The sequence below is a fragment of the Condylura cristata genome, unplaced genomic scaffold (genome assembly GCF_000260355.1).
Source record: "Condylura cristata isolate star-nosed mole 26May11 unplaced genomic scaffold, ConCri1.0 scaffold00018, whole genome shotgun sequence".
NCBI classification, from domain to species: Eukaryota; Metazoa; Chordata; class Mammalia; order Eulipotyphla; family Talpidae; genus Condylura; species Condylura cristata.
This window is the reverse complement of record NW_004567119.1, coordinates 29,200,063-29,219,862: the sequence shown is the minus strand read 5'-3', so window position 1 is coordinate 29,219,862 and position 19,800 is coordinate 29,200,063.

Here is a 19,800-nt window from a genome sequence, read left to right as displayed (position 1 = left end):
GTTAAATAAAAGAGATTACTATACTAATTTACTAGCAAAATGTCATACTACTGCACAGAAGACTTAATTTTTAAAAGTTAATCAGAAAAAACTTAATAGAAAATACATTTTCTTCACATGTCAATCTTTGTGGTGTATGAATAGAACCTAAGGTAAAAAACATTTTACATGGTGTTTCCTTACTTGCAAAAACTAGATTAAAAAAAAAAAATGACCCTGAGTTTTTGCGCTATCTGCATGCATTTACCCCCTCATCTATTAATGTAAAATTACTTCACAATTTTTCAACTTATTTAATACATTATGTATGTCCTCATGTTTAAATATACCATATGGAATTTGGATTATCACTTATCATTATAATTTTTTGAGGAATGATAGATTTTGTTTTCATGTTTGAACTTATGCATGGAAATTTTTAGTAGCCAAATTTTATTAATATGTTCAGAATGTTATTCAAAAGCTCAAACAAATATACATTTGTTAACATAATACTAGGAATGCCCTTCTTTTAAAATTTAAAGTATACATGAAAGTATATACTGATAATGCCAACAATCCCAACCCCGGTCGCATCACCACTATTACTGCTTCATAAATGGAAAATTTTAATTAAAAAAATATTTTTACCACCATTTATCAGGCAATAAATGATACTAAAAGTAAAGATGGAAGGTAATGGGCCCCTCAGCCACAGCTTACTGCAAGTACGATTCATGATGTTCTGTGAGCCTCACAAGTCCGGTAGCAGATATCCTTTTAAAATTTCAAAAAGCTTTCTATTAATTTTGAATTTTTTTGCTGATTTTTATCATAACATGATCATTTCCTAAGGAAATCCAAATTAAGCCACTACTTAATATCTAGTTTATGGACTGCACTTCATTCATCTTGCAGTAAGACTTGCACTTTTATCAGTCTTTGCTGATTAACAATTTTTTGCTAGCTTTATCATTTAAATATCAACTTTACGACTAATTAATATTTTAAACTTGGTTTAGTCACTATGTCACTTAGCTTTAGTTTCTCATCTGTAATAGGGCAATAGTAGATCCTGAGAGCAAAGCCTATTCTTTGAGAATGAGCTATTGATCCTTAGTAGGAATTTGTCTTTTAAGAAATGCTTCCCAAAGTGTTTTCTATCTACTATATGTTATCAAGTGCCATAGTTTTCATTTAAATAAATGAAACAGTGGGCATATCTGTATTATACAAGATGTAATGTCAGCATCAGATACATATCTCATATAATTTAATTAACTAATACGTTCTATGTGCATAATGGCAGGTAGTGTTAGTTGTTGCAAATAAAATGAAAGTTGTCTCAGATAAATGAGGGATCCTCTCCACCATTTCTACTTTGAACTTCCACAATGCTAATTTTTCAGCAAAAAAGTGGAGATGCTCCACATCTTTTTTCCAATTCTTTACCCCAAGGAATTATTATATTACCATTCTGCTGGAGTTTGAAAAAATATTTCCTTGTAAATATCTCACGATGTTCAACTAAAGCCAAAACTGTCAATCTAAAGTTTGCTAATATAGAAAGAGAGAGAATCACTGTCCTAAATAAAAGTACACCTTTAAGAGATCGAAAGAGGAATTTATTTTAAATGCTATTTTAAGTGACATAACGGAAGTGGACACAATGTAGACTCTAGAGATTAACTTCTCTTTTATGAAATAATAGAAACAGAGCATATAAAATAGAACATTTTAAAAATAATAATTTCACATATAGAAAACTTTTACAAAGTCACAAAAAAGTTAAGTTTGTGAGTTAAGTAAGCAGAGTTTTTACTTAAGAGACATGATGATAAATCTAAATCTAATGGAAGTATATTAACTTTACAGATGATTTTTACCACAAAGAATAAAAACAAAATCATGGCCTTCCCTGGTGGCACAACAGGTTAGGACGCAGCACTGCAGCCTAGCCGTAGTCACTTCAGTGTGAGTTTGATCCACAACCCTAGAGGTGATCCACATGGCGTGACAGACCTCTTCTGACCTGCCCTCTGTGCCTCTCAGCAGTATACTTCATTGATCTGCCTGTTCTGCTCCCCACTCTGTCTCATCCTCTCACCATCTCTGTACCCCTGGCCTGTACCCCAATTTCATATGCATAAATAAATACATCTTTTAAAAATTGTGATTACTCACTCTTTATGACCACCAATTCTATATTTCCAGGACACCATGTGTCTCTAAAATAAGATATCTAATCACTCCTTCCTAAAATACAACTTTTAATTTTAAACATGTGAACTAGAAGAACAATATCCAAGACAAGAAAGAATTAAGGTCTAAATAGTTAACTGTCAAGATAATAGACCTCGATTTTTGATCGCGAGGAAAGGAGGCCACAGTGTTGACAAAGGGACTGCAGATCTCTGTAGATGCACGGTACTAGAAAGTTGGTCTCATTTATTTTTAGTGTTTAAAAAGTCTTTCCAAGGTAAGACATAAATTGTGTTCAGATCATTTCTGTCAGAACACTGTTTCAAAAAATGACTGAATGCTGCATTCTCAGCCCTACCACTCACTCTACAGCTTGTTACAGCAACTGAGTCTGCCCAATTCTGTCATTTAAATGTTGTTATTAGGTTGTGATAGATGGGAACGGATTTTAAAACTGTGCTCCTCTCCCTTTTAGATGGTTCCTCACTCAGACAGTTTTCTGTTCATCCTAAATCCGCATATCCAGTGGCTTTTGTAAGTATATGAGTTCCACTTAATAATTGCAATTTTCTTCTTCCCCATACTTTTTTAATATTAGTACCTCGGAGTTTAGATAAACAGCATTGCTAAAACTAGTAAATGCAATGACAGCACATAGTTCACATTTTGTAGTGTCCACAGCAGAACAAAGTTACTCTTGTGGGTATTATGAGGCACAGCGCAATATAAGCTATGGCTAAAAGTATGTCATTTAGCCCAGGTTGACTACTCTGGTTTTGGTACAAAATTTCTCATGAACTTCCAAACTAGAATTTGATTGCTAAGAATCAAGAATTTATACTGAACATAATCATAAAAGTGTAACAGAAAATAAATACTCTAGCTTCAGAATTTTGGATGTTTACTTATAATGATATTGTGATAGAAATTTTATAGTATAATGATTAAAAATGTATTACCAGTGATATTTAATGCACTTTTCTGATTTTTATTAAGGATGATGTCTGTACTAGGTGGAATCAATTTACAGTACTCGTTTTTAATACTAACATTTTACTGTATATTATTGCACTAGATGTATTTTTGCACTAAAAAGTCACATGCAAATATACACATGAAAACATGTCAAAACCTATGGAGAGATAGATGCGATGAAGGTTAACTAAAATCTTAAGAAATCTTAAGAAACTTTGCAACAAGAGCACTTAGCTAAAAAAAAAAAATAAAATAAAAGCTTAAATGCAGCTAAAATAACATACTGCATTACTTAAAACAAAATGCTAGAATTAGTATCAGGATTCACCATTTAAAAGGTGTAAGTAGCTTACAGAAGTGGTATATAAGAAAGAGATGATACTAACCACTTATGCAAACACGTCAGGCTCTTTGTAAGTGCACAACCAGCCACATCAAGACAAAAGGAAAATGTGGGGCTGTATTGGCATTATGCACAGTGCTAAAATTTACCAGGGTGTGTTCAGACAGGTTGTTTTAGCGGTTTCTATCTTTAGTTTCTTTATTTGGGTGTAGGAATATTTTTTTTTAAACATATAGCTACATAGATCAATGAGGCTCTCATTTTTGACAATGTGGCTTTCATTTTCCTTCTCCCCAGTCATCAGTGACATAATAAGAATTGCAGGGATATTCACTTCAACAAAAGTGACTACAGTATTAAAAATACTAGACTAAACATATATTTAACTCTATATTTTTGTATAGTTGTTGACCTTAGAAATACATCCCATTTTTCAACATACATGATTTATGGTTTGTGATTTAATGCATTTAAGTAAGTAGAACTCTGACAACAAAAATACCACTGGCTCATTTTAAAGGCCATTTTTATTCACATTCCTACCTTTTTCAGAAAACTGAAATGGTGATTTCATTTCTGCCCTTTGCTTCTGTTATAAGTTTGTGTTTTTCTCAGATTTCTAACTGACAGTATGTCACATGACCCCAAATCCACATTGCGCTAATTAAGCTCTAGTTTGGTTCTGCATTAGGCTATTCTTTTGACCTTTATGACCTTGTATGTGTGTGTATGTGTGTGTGTGAGTGCACTCATTGTGGAAATTCCCACAAAGCCTCAGTGCTTTGCTCATGCTTACATACTGTCTTCTACACATTTCTTCTTTTTTTAAGATTTATTTATTTATACATACAGAACTGGGGTACAGGCCAGAGGTGTAGGGGTGGTGAGAGGATTCACCAAAGACAGAGTGGGGAGCAGAACAGGCAGATAGATGGAGTACACTGCTGAGGGGAGCAGTGGGCAGGTCAGGAGAGGTCTGCCTCGCCATGTGGATCACCTCCTCTAGGACCAAAGGATCAAACTCACACGAAGTGGCAGTGGCCAGCTTGCAGTACTGTGTCCTAATCCACTGTACCACCAGGGAGGGCCCTTCTACACATTTCTAATTTCAAGTCTAGTTAGCATTTTGAATCCCCACTGGGAGGAAAGACTGCCTAAAATTCTTAACATGGTTTTGATGGTCTTGAAAAGGCCACTCGCCTATTCAGTTTTCCTCATGTTCCAACTGATTTTTTTAAAGTCTTTGAAAAGTTTACCGTTATCTAGGGAGCAAAGAAATAGCCTTGGTTACCTTTTAAAGAGTTATCGGCTAAGATTACAGTGTTCCCACTCATCAATTTGCTTTTCCACACTGATCTCTGACTTGAAATTTTCAGCTGTCTTGAAGGTCAGGGAACGAAATAGCGCTATTCATTACAGGGAACATCACTCCTGCCCTTTGGTTGGGAGGCCCTGCTGTTCCTCAGGTATGATGGCCAAGGAAAGGCAGGAAGGTGCCATCTGCTCTGACCTTTGTAAGCTTCAGTAGAAACAAGGATTAATGTAGAGCAGGTCTCTTCTTTTGAAAACAACTTGTTAAAGTTTCACAGTCTAACAAGGTATCCAGATGTTGTATCTATTTAAAGACTAAAGTTTAAAATATAATATAGAGATAACACAGTCACTAGAGCCTCAATTGTTGCAAATTGAATAACTCCCGTCTCCAGCAAACGCTGGGCTTCACATGCCCCTTTATCTGCTGCTCTCAAGGTAACTCATGCCTACACTTAGGTGGAGTTGAGTTCCACCAGTCTCCATCTCCTTATATACAAATAATTAAATGTATTTTATATCTTCTGAGTAACAATTATTCTGATGGAGTTCCCTCATGACTCCTACCTCTTGAGGCCCAGAAGAGTGACACATTCTTCCTAAAACATCAAAATCTGAACTTTTGGAGGAAACTGACCTGTACATGAGCAAGAACTGGATGGGTATATGAAAAAGAATGTTCCATTTTATATGAATCTTAATAGACTTTACCTCTTTTTGTTTCATCACAATAACCTGTTCTAGACAATATGCTCATACTTTGGATTAACACAATGTTTTAACTCAGAAAATAGAAGCATCTCTCATTCAAACATGAAGGTAGCTATTTAAGGCAGTTATGATTTTTGGAATTAAACACTAACAACTAAACATCTACATTTCCATCTCTGATTTCGACAATTCCTAATACAAAAGTATACAAACAGTCCATTGATTTGCAATGACCATTCATTTTCCTAAAAAAAAAAAAAAATTGGCTATAATATATATCACAAAAAAGAAGGAACTATCAGTGTAACCTTCAACGTTGATTTCTTCTCATGCAATTCACCCCTGTTCATTATTATCATTTGCCTATTTTATTCTTTGTGATTTTTCTCTTTAGGTATAGAAACCTTTAAGTCAGGTCGACCTTTCCAAGTAGATTTCCATTTTCTCTAAGTTGCATGTTTGTTTCCCTCTAATCTCCATTTTAGTTTACTGATATTTTACTTATATGACAGTATCTCAAGCATGAAGGTTCTAATGTTTGCATACAATAAGTCTTTATGTACTTCCTTTATGTACTTCCTTTAGAAATAGAAATCCTAAAGCTTTGCCTGTTGCTTTACCTAACACCTTTTGTCAAATTCCAGGTACAAAAAGTAATATCAATTCCATTATCAAATATATTTTGAAAAAGGATGTTTTCCCCTCAAATGTGACCACATATATATCTGAGAAACTATAAAGTGATAGTCAAGATAATAAAACTACTAAAGGAATCTAGGTCAAGCATTATATAAAAACATTATCAGAACTGAGATTAACAGTGAACTTCGAATTCATTACCTGACTCCATTTTTTTCTAATAAAAATAATTATCTGTCAAGAAGTAAAACTAACAAAGCCATATATGTATGAAAGAATTCCAAATCTGTAAATTAAAATATGTCTAAAATGTTTATTTATTAATACAAAATCACTTGATCAGCAAAATTAAGGGAGGAGGTAGCAAACAAAAAAATCAACATATTAACCCACATCTTTATATTTGATTGCTGTTCTATCTTGGTAGAAAAATTCACAGCTTAACTGGTTTAAAATGGGAAAGGAAAGGAGTTGATAGATAATGTGTGTCCCTAATAGAAGAAAATAAAGCAGAAATCACCCTCATTTGAAGAAACTACGAATTGTGTGCATGTATGTGCAGGATAAAATAAAAAGATGACATCATTCTGAGCCAATGTAGAAACAATAAGAATGTAAAGAGAATAAGAAAATGATGTACAGAGATAAATTACATTGCTAATAAAATTTAGAAAAAAAGAAATAAAAGATACAATGGCATCATTTTCACAGTGATAACATCAATGCATGTCATTTCTGGATTTATATGCATATACAACTGGTAGACATTTAGGGCAGGGGAGGTGATGCACACAAGAAAATCAAACAATCAACTATATCCAAAACCCCAAGAAACTCTTGTTAGAGCTGATAAACCCTGGGAAGAGCTCAGAAATACCTAGAAGACCCCCTCATTTCAATAGTAGAAGACCCCTCATTTCAATAGTTCATTTCAATTTTATCAGGTAAGCTACAAAACCAGAGGAGCACAAGACACATTCAAAGTGAAGAGGACTTCCTCAAAATTAGCCAGCTTCTGACAAAGTAAGGCACCTCCCTACACAGCAACTCCCCAACAACTACCAAGATCTCTAACTTCTCTCACTCATGAGAAGGGCTGAACTGGCTGACACCCTGGCAAGTTGGGTCAAATTAATTCCCCTGCTCCAACCTGCTACCAACAATGATAAAACTACACCCCAGAGCACAGCAGAAGGAGAAACAACTCAGAAAAGGCTGCCTGGACTTATAAACCAACTTCTCAGGAGCCCTACACAGTACACCCCAAGAAGGGATAGAGTGAGCAGCTACTGTACCCACGTAAAAGCCATAAGACCCCCAACAATGCTTTGCAATTGTTCTTTTCTGGACACTGCACTCTCATGGCTGCTCCCTGGGTGGAATTTTGCTCTGTATCAAGTAAGCTGAGCTTTTGATATTGCTCAACACATGGGTTTTGAATTATTCCATGGATTTGAATCATTCTCATGCTATGGCCAAGGACCAAGGATCCCTAAATCTAGGAACCTCAAGAGCCAGCAACATTTCTTATATTTGATAAAATTTATAATGACTAGAATTACTAATAAAACTTGTATTTCCATTCCTAAATATATGAGAAAACATCCAATTTAAAACTGTATTTGATATATCTTTTCCTCGTGGAAGCAAACCAAATTGAGAAACAAAAATTAAAAATGTCAACTTCAAAGAAATCAAGAGCTCTCTAAAACTCTGAATCCCCAAGGTGAGGGATCTATTTCCAAAAGCTCTGAAAGTCAAGCAAAATCAGAAAAACCTAGGTCAGCATACTCAAATTTTGTGGATCTTGAAAGCCCTTACAAGCAAAGGACACATTATCAAGCACCATGAAGCCATCTTAATTTCAACAGTGGAAATTACCTTCGGAATAGTCTAAAGTTCATTCACCTCCTCCCTAAGAACTTCCTTTCATACATCCCCAACAACAAAGGAGAAGCAACAGAGTAATTAGTAACAGAGCAGGTTTCCGCCAATGGCACAATATTTCAAAACCAGTCATCAACTCCTATAAGTATGTTCATGTCTTACAGAAAATACGGAGATATGTGCTATAGAGAAATTAGAATATGACTCAATTTTCACTTACCTTAGGTGGCAGAAGGTTCTAGACACCCACTGGATCTCCTGAGTTTCTTTGGTGTCCTGAGGCAATTCTGGCTGGACTTCGATGGGGCCTCCAAGACTGTTGATAGTCCTGTAAATATAACACAAAATTGAGTTGGCCAAACAAAACTGAATGTATTAATCTGATTAATTTGTTACTATTGCTGATATTTTCAAATTGGCAAATAAGAGAAGCACATTTTCTCACTGGGTTCAAGGTCTATTAATGAAGATTAGACACGCCATTCCAGACAAGGCACAAAGGAATTCTTTGTGAAAAATTGTTTTGGATCAATGAGAACAGTTAAGTAGGGTCATGGAATAATTATTCATGTGCATTCTGTTTGTTATGATAATCAAACTATTTGCATAAATTGATTTTAAGAATATACTACTACAAATAGTGACAATATGTTGACACAGAAATAGGAAATGATATTTGGTCTCAGTTTTTACCATGTGGCTAGAACATAAAAAAAAAGGTTGATTAGAGCCCCCCCTGGTGGCACAGCAGGTTAAGGTGCAGCACTAAGAAGCTAAAGCCACTTCAGCATGAGTTCAATTCCCAGCCCTGGAGATGACCCACATGGCCAGGCAGACTTCTCCTGAACCGCCCACCCACTGCTCCCCTCAGCAGTGTACTTCATCAGTCGTCCCTTCTGCTCCTCACTCTGTCTCTGGTGAATCCTCTCACTGCCCCTGCACCTCTGGCCTGTACCCCAGTTCTGTATGCATAAATAAATAAATCTTAAAAAAAAAAAAAGGTTGAGTGGTACCAAAAAAACAAGTTAGAATGTTAAACAGGGAATAATTCATAAAGAACCTAAAAAGATAAAGGGAGGCATTGGGATTTTATTCCAATTGAAATGAGAAGTCATTGGGAACATTTTGATATAGTTAATCACTTTAAAATTAAGAATAGGTTGGCAAAGCATTAAAGTAAAATGTGTAGACTAACCCAGAATAAATGCATACATATAACTAAGTAAGTATGGGTTTTCTCAGTTTGCATGCTCTTTGTACATCTGCTTTCACACTTATGACAGCCTCGGGCCCCTTGTTAGCAAGGTGTTTTACAACATATCAGATACTTAAATGATGTACTTAGGATAATTCTCTCAGTGCTGAAGTACCTGATTCTGTTTTTACAACACTTAAGCTTCTTCCCTCTGTGGACATTTCAAATATATGCAATTGCTAAACTGCATTTTAATCAGACACTAAACTTTAGTTTCTTTGAAATGTCTTGTTTCTGTGCTTAACCTATTAACAAACTGAGAAAATTAAGTAAAATGGAATAGCAACTTTATTTTCAAGAAAATGATACAGATTAAAAGAAAAAGCACAACAATGTGTCAAACTATCAGTCTATACATTAAAAAATTGCAGATTTGTGGAAAAAAAACAGTTGTAGAAATATTTTTTGAAGATAAATGTACAACATAATTCATAAGTATTCTCTCACTAGCTGGATTAACTTTTAATTTTAAAGATTTATGTATTTATGTATACAAGAAATGAGGTGCAGGCTAGAAGTTCAGGAGCATAGATGATTCTCCAGAGACAAAGTGGGGTGCAGAACAGGCAGATCTACTGATTTACAATGCTGAGGGGAGCAGCAGGTGAGACAAGAGAGGGCTGCTATACCATGTGGGTCACCTCCCTGGCCAGGGATCGAACTCATGCCACAGTGGCTGGTGATAGCACTGAGATTTTAACTACACCACCAGGGAGGCCCTAGATAGGTTAATATTATTGAGAGAACGAAGCTATTGTGAAATTGTGTCATGTTTATTTATGCAAATTAAAATTTCCATCCCTCTAACTTTGATCCAGAGTGATCAGTAAGCAACTGTCAAGAGCAATGCTAAAATATATTTGTCATAAACAATTCAAATGGCTAATACTCTAAATCTATTTGCCTAAAAATATTTCATAGTTTTTGGGTAACAGTTCCAGTTGGAGAATAGAATGTGGTAAGTTCTTACTTAGTATATAACATTTAAGAAAGAAAGAGTCAATTACTTGAAAAAGTTTAACTGTAGCATGAAGTCTATGTCATTCTAGTTTCTAATTTTAAAATGGTTAGAGAATCTTAAAAGTACATTTTGGGCAGTGCAATGTTATACATTGTATAACAAATGAGAAAAATTGTGTAATAACCCTAGAAAATGTTCTTGCTTCACCCTATTTTCAACTCTTGCTACAAATCTGGACTGAAAACCACTGTAAAAATTGGGAGCTGACATGGATAGCACTAACTGTGATACAGTTTGAATTATATGATTAATAAAACAAGGAACTAATTTCTAGAGATATATAAATAAGGACACTTGTCAAAATATGGTAAACAGAGTTTGTCTGTTAGTCATTGCTCATTTAAATTCATTGTCTCCAGTACTGCTTACATGCATGAGAGAGAAATGTAAAGACAGCTTTGAATTACCTGAATAAAATGTACTTAACTATTTTGTAAAAAGTAAGTTATTTTCTATTAAATGAACACTGATTCATTACAATCCTTCAGAAATACATGTTGAAATAATTTTAGAGAAATGATACATTATCATCCTAAGTGATTCTCAAAAAACCCACGAAGTTAAAATAATTAATGATCTTAAGAACTTTTACAGTGCATTTCATAATGGCATGTCCAGATATTTGGTAAGTTGTATAATATTTTTGAAAGAGAGGATTATTTATGTGGTAACAGTGATATGTATACATTTAAATAAAAAGGATAATTTTCTCACATCTTCCCAATTTTGTATATGAAGATCTTTAAGTAGAAAATTATTTAATACAGTAGATTTGTAAGCTATTTCATTAAAATAGTAAATTGTCTCATAAAATAGTTTCACAGTTGTATACAGAGATACTTTATTGTTCAACTCTTTGCAAAATTTTTAATTCTATGATTTTCTTTTTCTTTCATTTTAAGATTAATTTATGCATATTCAGGTACAGGCAAGAGGCGCAGGGGAGGTGAGAAGGTTCACCAGAGACAGAGTGGGGAGCAGAACAAGCAGATCTATGGAGTACACTGCTAAACAGAGCAATGGGCGGGTCAAGAGAGGTCTGCTGCGCCATGTGGGTCAGCTCCCTGACCAGGGAGCAAACTCACACTGAAAGTGGATGTAGCTCATTTGCGGTGCTGTGCTTTAACCCCGTGCGCTGCCAGGAGGGCCAATTGTTCAAATTTAACCATAGATTTTGAAAGCTTATTTCACTAAAGGACAAAATTGCCCGAATATTGATAAGTTAAGACGTTATATAAGTAAAACATTATCTAGACACTTAAAGTGTTTAAAATCATCTTGTATATGTTAGTACCACACCTGCCAATATGGTCAAAATATGCACAGAGAGACATGGTGGAGGAAGTGAATGCCCTTGTGGTGGATGAGGTCTAGTGGCAAAATCTAAAGGATGTGATTTTTTTTTTTTTAAGATTTATTTATTTATACATACAGAATTGGGAAACAGGCCAGAGGTGCAGGGATTGTGAGAGGATTCACCAGACTGGGGAGCAGAAACAGGAAGATTGACAAAGTACACTGCTGAGGGGAGCGGTGAGCAGGTGGGGAGAGGTCTGCTGTGCCATGTGGGTCACTTCGGTGGTGGGAATCAAACTGGCACCAAAGCAGCTGTGACAAGCTTCCCAGTGCTGTGCTTTAACCTACTGCGCCACCAGGGAGGGCCTGAAGGATGTGATTCTATTATTCTAAATTATATGCAATGTTAAATCAATATTACCTCAATATAATATAATAACAACAACAACAACAACAACAATAATAATAATAATAATAAACTACTGGCTATATTAAAAAATAAACTATCATTCACATGAAGTAAATTAAAACAAACTTGTTAGGAAATATTCAGATACATTTTTAAAGTAGCTTTGTGTTTTTATGGCTGTATTTTACTCCATTTTATATTATTCCCAAATATGTATTTGCATGGAAGCAAAAGCTTGTTTTATGGCTTATGAGCTTACTAGTTTTATTTTCTTAGCTAAAATTATGGTAGATCTGTCAGGATATGTGGACACATAAGCAGGCTGACTATACTATGAAATATTACTCAGTTATTTGAGGCGCAAAAACACCAGATAGCTATGGTGGGGCATCGTTGAATGATTAATTGTGGAGCACTGTTACTATGCTCACTCTAAAGAGTGAGGACTTGCAATTAATTATTAGAAGTATACAGCTTTGAAGAGGATCCTTACTGTGCTAAGGCTCAGACCACTAAGGAAGGGAAATTGTGGCTGGGACATATCTCTCTGGGGGGTATGACAGGATGGGTTCCAATGGGTAAACAAACCACATTTACTGACACTGATGGGAGCAGGAAGTTGAGGAAAAGGAATGTGTTTCTTCTCTCTACTGTCCTTTTACAACCCTCAATTGTTGTCTCCTCATGAAACCATTATCATAAAGAAAACTTGAGAGGTAAGGTCTGAAGTTAAAAGACAGGTTAATAAGTAGCAGAAATGGGAAGTAACTGCTTATTTCTGAGATAGTTCAAGTTCTGGGAGCTTATATTACAGTCGATGAAGTGAAATGAACAATGAAATGAACAATGTATTAGTGTTGTGGATTAGGTTTTCTGGAAAGTTGAATCAGATGTGGACTGATAGGAGAAGATACAAATTCCTCTGTCAAAAGTATGGCGACAAACAATTTGGAAAAAAATACTTACTTTTTTCATACTAGTTTAGAACAGCTGCTTTAGAAAATAGCCCATTCTAACAAATATCTGGTCATCTCATCAGAACTAAAACATAAAATGATGTAGCAATATGCTTTTGTACTTTATCAAGGACAAACTGAGTAAACAATTTTTTTAAACATATATTTAAGTGAATGGCCCCATATAGAATGAATTAAACCTCTCCAACTAGAGATAGTCTCTATTAACATATTATGACCAATATTATAAAAACAGACATACCACTAAAATATTGATATGCAAAAATATATTTCATATATTCCTTATAAAATAGAAGTTAATTAGATAAAACTTAAAACTAAATATAGATGCAACAGGAGAGGGTTCATCGAATCCCAGTTCAGTAGTCTGCTATATCAGTGCATGATGATACTATTTACAGAGATTTGTAGAATATAATGACTGTGATTAAATATCTACATGCATAATTTATGAGGACAAGTTGCAAACATTTCCAGTGTATAAAGCAAATCTATTTTACATTTGCATTATTTTAATGCCTATTCAAAAGATTTTTTTTCATTTTGTTTGTCTGATGTTTTATCAAATTTAGGATTTGCATATCATTAATCATATAATACTTATTGAACTAATTTACTCCATCAAATTTAAGAACGATGATCTACTTGTAATTATCGGTTATCTCAACAGTGTGTGAAATGCATAAAGGGGCAAGTGTTAAGGATATTAAAATCATCCTGTTAAAATTTTCCTGTTAACCCACACATGTAAATTTTAAGTGGCTTCCACTAATTTAACAAGAAGATTCAATATGAGGAATAGCTTAACAAAGTCATTCCAAGAAGGATACACCAGATCCTGACCATTTTCCTAAACACATTAATGGGAAATAAAATTTTTATTACTTTCAAATGTTAAATGCCCAATGGCGATATCTATAGTTTAAATGAACATACTTGAATAATTTAACCATAATCTTTCTTTTTTAAATATACTAATGGAAGTTTCATACAGAAAGAACACTTGCTACAGACTGAAAGTGCTTTTAGTGTGGCAATAAGGAGTATATGGTAGTGAGTTCTCATATGTTGATGGTGTGGCAGACAGACTGGAAGCACAACTAAATATTTGGTACATTAACACAGAATAGGAATAGGCACAAATCTGGTTATGGTTAGGTGGAATTAAGAATGAGGAGCTTACTGGGGCCAGACCATCCACTGGATCATCAAAATCGCTTCCCTGTTTGATTCACATTGTTTTTCTAAACCACTAGTGAAAAAAGGTCACATTTGTCTGATAGTGAAATAGTGTGATAAACTATTTTCGTGGTAATGTGCTAATCCACAGATGTGAGTGAAAGTTTACCTTAATGTCAAAAAGTGGAACCATCCTTTAAAAGTATGTGTTCTTAAGTTTTCCAAATTGTAACAGTAAGTATATCTTTGAAAATCAGGTCATGCCAATATTTCAAGTATGTATCTTCAATATATAACAGCTTAATTTTAATCTAATTTTCAAATATGTGACAACAGAGCATGCAATAAGGTTGAAAGGAATATAAAATAAAATATATTTTGAATTCATTTTTAATATATAGCAAACCAATCTTTCACATTATAGATTTTTAGACGCTAGATATTTAAGTTTTCTTGCTTCCACACACAGAGATCAGTTTTGCCCACCCACTGTGTTGGTTATTTAAAATGGACAATGTCAAGTAAGAAACATTAATGAGGTTATCAATAATCAAATTATTTTTTAATATTTTAAGAATAAGTGTTTGCATATCATCCCATGCTTTCTATGGTTTTGACACTTGTTCTGTAAATCAGAACTGCAGTTTACGTATTATCTAACTATCACGTATGAATGATGAAATTTTAACTTTAATTTTAGCCATCATCAATATTGGAATTCAAGGTTTCCAAAGTCTAAGCTATTCTTTTAGAATGAAGTTTGTTCATTATAAAAGTCATCTTCATTTATACACCACCTCTTTCAACGATACTAATTGTGACCAATGTTGATTGATTTGAAAGGCAAACATGAAGAGAAAATTTAGCAGCAATCTTGTGATATGTGTTTATTTATTTATTTTAAAGATTTATTTATTTGTGCATACAGAGCTGGGGTACAAGCCAGAGGCTCAGGGGCGGCGAGAGGCTTCACCAGAGACAGAACAGGCGATCTACTTAGTACACTGCTGAGACGAGCAGCGGGCGGTCAGGAGAGGTCTGCCAAGTCATGTGGTCACCTCCGGGGCAGGCGGAAATCGAACTCATGCGGAAGTGGCTTTAGCTTCTAAGTGCTGCGCTTTAACCCGCTGCGCCACCAGGGAGGGCCGATATGTGTTTATTTTTAAAAGGGGAAAATGATATTCCCCAGGTATTGTGAGTAGTACTACACTTTAATTGGTAGGCTTTGTTCATGAATAAAAGAGATGAGATTGCAACCCAAGATCACAGTAGTTTACCAAATTCAAAATATCTGCTAGGGTCATGCCATGTACTTTTCCCAATATGCTTAAAATCAAGGAACAGAGTGTTATTTCTCCCAAAAAGTAGATGCTGAGGCAACTGTTCATAATGAGTACAGGAATACTCAGGGATATTAAGGAAGTTACTTCTCCAGTTGATCAAATACTACAACACAAATGAGGGTAGCTTATAAAATGAAAGGTAATTCCATAAGAGACCAAAATGAGATTCTGTCCAGAAAGGTTTTGTCTTTAAAAACATAACATCATTTTGAGGCAACACAACATTTTTAGAGCTAAACAGGGTAATTTCATGAGAATAAAAATGACACATGAATCCAGAATTTTAGAAAGGTCACAGTGGAAATTTTTCATATCTATAGAAAATCATAGCAAAAAGGAGCACATGAAATAAAAAAAGAGAATACAGCCTCAGTAGCCATGAAAGGAGAAAATTATGGAAAATGAAATAGTTTCCTATGGGGACTGACGAATGCACAATTTTGAATCCATGCTGTTTCCAAGATATTAAAACTAAATATAGTACATCTGCTCTACCACATCAGAGATAATATATCACAGTGTGAAGTTTCATGATGATTATGTGTATTCAGCTGTTTTTTCTGAATATTGCTATTCCTTTGCTTTTTTCATTATCTGAGAGCAGAAAAGGTAGCTTTTAAGGAACTGGTAAAAAAAAAAAAAAAACTAAAGCAATCCAGGTGACACAATAATGAAATGTGCAGCAAAGTAAAAACCCATATGGCAAAGTCTGTTGGTTTTCAGGCCCAGGACTGATGATGTTGTTGGATGACTAAATGCTCCAGAGGCTGACGTGTAATCCAAATAGCTCATGCTCGAGCCCAACCATGTGATATGATTTCTGCTTGATTTAAGAGAAACTTCTAGCCCAGACCCTTATCCTGCACTAAAGTAACACAGGTGGTAGATAGGGTAGGGAATCACATATTATAGCACATATATCCTTTTCAAAAAGTGAGTTGCAAAGAACTACTTATTTTACCATAATAGGTTACTCTGCTGAATCACAATACCATCAACTACCCTGAACAACATTATGAAAACATTTTAAAGCTAAATGTTGTTTCCTCTACGAATTACAAAAGTAACGCACCATAATTTCTCCATGCCAATTTAACCAGGGGAGATGAAAAAAAAAAAAAAAAAAAGTCCAAGTACTGAATCATCATAACCAATTTATTTTTAAATAAAATGAATGCCTAAGAGGTAACTTAGTAAAGGAAATATGATACCAATTAACTTCAAAAAGCAATAGCAAATACGTTTTTTTCTATGCAAGCATACATATCCAAGCCAGAAAATGCAGACTTCTATGATCATGGACAGAAGCTTATTATTGATGTGTTTTTCTTTTGCTCAGTCTCTGCCCTGAAATAGAATTCAAAGCTCATGCTGCGACTTTGCAATATTGTTCCCTGCAAGAAACGATTTTGTTCTGCCTCAGAGGCAATATGTTTTTATGCTTAATTTTGCCCTGGGTAACCACAATGCTTGTTTATGTCCTTAAAATGCCTTTTAAAGAAATTGATTTCCATGAATCATCAATAAATCCTGTTTCTAAGATCTAATTCTCAGTTATGAGTTGAAGAAAAAATTTACATTACTTGCTCTATCATATGTTTATCATATTAATTGTGATTGAGTGGTAGCATTTAATCAAGCGTGGAGATATACAAAGAGATCTTTTTCATATTCTCACATTACTTTAATTACAGGCCTTTATTTAAAGTTTTGTTACTAGATTATACTTAAGTGTAAATAATTAAATCTACAGAGTAATAAATGTACGTAATTTAATTTTTGCATGTGGACAAATATGGAATAAAATAAAGCTGTGTTCAAAAGAGAGGAAGGGTCAACACCTATGGCTAAGGATGAGAAGAAAAAGAGAAAAAAAAAAAAAAAGACCAGGTCTCACATAAATGGTTGACATCACATATGATAAGACAAATCTATTTTTCAGCTAGTGATATAAGACGTCAAAATTTGCATCATGATGATAAAAATGTAAGTTAGAGGTATCCTAAGTAAAATAGAAAGGATCATTAGAAATATAGCAATATAATTAATGCTTGAGTGATTCCAAAGTTCTATGTTCTTCTTCGGCAAAGGAGAGAAAAGAAAGCTCAATTAATTTCAAAAACTGGATAACTATTTGTTATTCTTACAAGTGTTCAGTATCATCAAAATAGTATGTGTTCTCAAAGATATTTTATCCTTTTATCAAAAATATATATACTCATAAAAATAAGATTGCATTGGGCTTCAAATAATAAATTTTAAAGTCATGAAAGGTCCATCTATAACCACTGATGAGTCCTCACTGGCCATGGTGCCATACACTGCTCTTCTTCACACACCCAAATAATCAACTACAAGTGTGTGACTGATCTGGGAAAAAAAAAAAAAAGATTTTTCAATGATCTTTGCAACTCAACAAAATTTGTGTTGTTCATTTCCCCTATAGAAAGTTATTTACCTAAAAATATATTTACAGTTTGAATATTATTCAATAGAATAACAGTATTTCATAATCTATTAATGTATAATACATCTCCAAATGTTGTTATCACAAATGTCTTAAAATAAAACAAATATGCAATATTTATTGAGGGACTTGACTTTTTCCTTTTCTTTTTTAGATTTATTTATTTATGCATACAGAACTGGGGTACAGGCCAGAGGTGCAGGGGCAGAGCCAGAGTGGGGAGCAGAATAGGCAGATTAACACATTACACTGCTGAGGGGAGCAGCAGGCGAGACAGGAGAGGTCTGCTGGGCCATGTGGGTCAGCAACCTGGCTGGGGATGGAACTTGTGTAGAAGTGGTTGCTGCTAACTTAACAGCACTGTGCTTTAACCCTTTGTATCACCAGGGAAGGCCAGACTTTGAATATTTCTACAAAAAAAAAAAGTTTACTTCTAACCCTATTTTTTAACATATCATAATTTTATGGTAGTATTGATTTTACTGAGGTAAACAAGCTTTCAGTCTGTCATAAAAATTAACAACTAGCTCTTTAAAACTGTAATTTCAAACATCATAATCTGACCACTATATTAAAATGGTTCTACCAAATGTTATTCAGTGCTCCGACTGCAATGCTATATAAACACGACTAAGATTTAAAACCCATTGTCCTCCTAGTTTTCATGGGTTTTTCACCCCAGGTAGACCCATTACTGTGTTTAAATTTCATAACCAATCAATATGGAAATGGTAGCTTACATTTGACTCTGCTCTCTTACTTCTCTCTGTTATACATGTTCAATGTATCTATTACCCTGGTTAAATCCAGTTCTCTTGCTACTGGAAGAAAATACAACCTGGTTGTCATTGCCTCTCATCACATTGCTGTTCAGAAACTGTCTGATAAAAATTCACTTTACTATACTCCAAACGATTTGCTTATTTCCCCTTCCTTAAACCTTGAGAACATCCTCCCTCATATTTTATCTTAGCCCTAAAACCAAATTATACCACACCTGGAAAACTGATTCACTCACAAAAGACGGCCCACAGACAAATGCCACATCAGTGCCCAAGTCACGGGGGATCATATGCCCACTTTTTCCCATCACTGAGAACATTCTTCTTTATTCTTCCTTTACTCTATGTTCCTTTCACTTCTTCATTATTGTTCAAGATTCTTGTACCTATGATTTATTTTCATTTTCCTTCCTCTTTACACTGCCTCTTTTTCTGCTCTACTGAATCATTCAAGGCAACATAAGAGTTGTATTTTTTTTCTGTTTAATAAACAAAACAAATTTTTTTGTTTGTTTCTGTTTAATAAACAACAAAATCAAACCAAAAACAATAAACAGACTGTCCACTTTCTCTTCCTGGAAATACAGAAACAAAGGAATTGCTATTTAAGTGTACACTTACTATGTCTAATTCCTCACCCGTATATCTCTTATAGTCCACTCAGGTTTCCTCCATACATGACTCCTAAATGACTTATATTAATGATGTCAAAGGTTCCCAAAGTGCTAAATGTAATAGCTGTTTCTCAATCCTTAGGCATCTTGATTGCCGCAGCATTATTTTGTCTGTTAGCAATCTTATTCTTATGACTTTCAGGACATAAATCAATTGACTTTACTCCTTCACTCCTTCCATTCTAAAAACTCTTCCTGGTGTATTTTCCAAATCTTTCTTTTTACCCCATTTACTCATGAAGTGATATTAACCATCACTGCAGTTTTAATAGAATTTGTAAACTGATGACTCTCAAATATTTATCTTCTGGTGCACCCTTCCCTAAATTCTGCGTATATTATCTAATGGC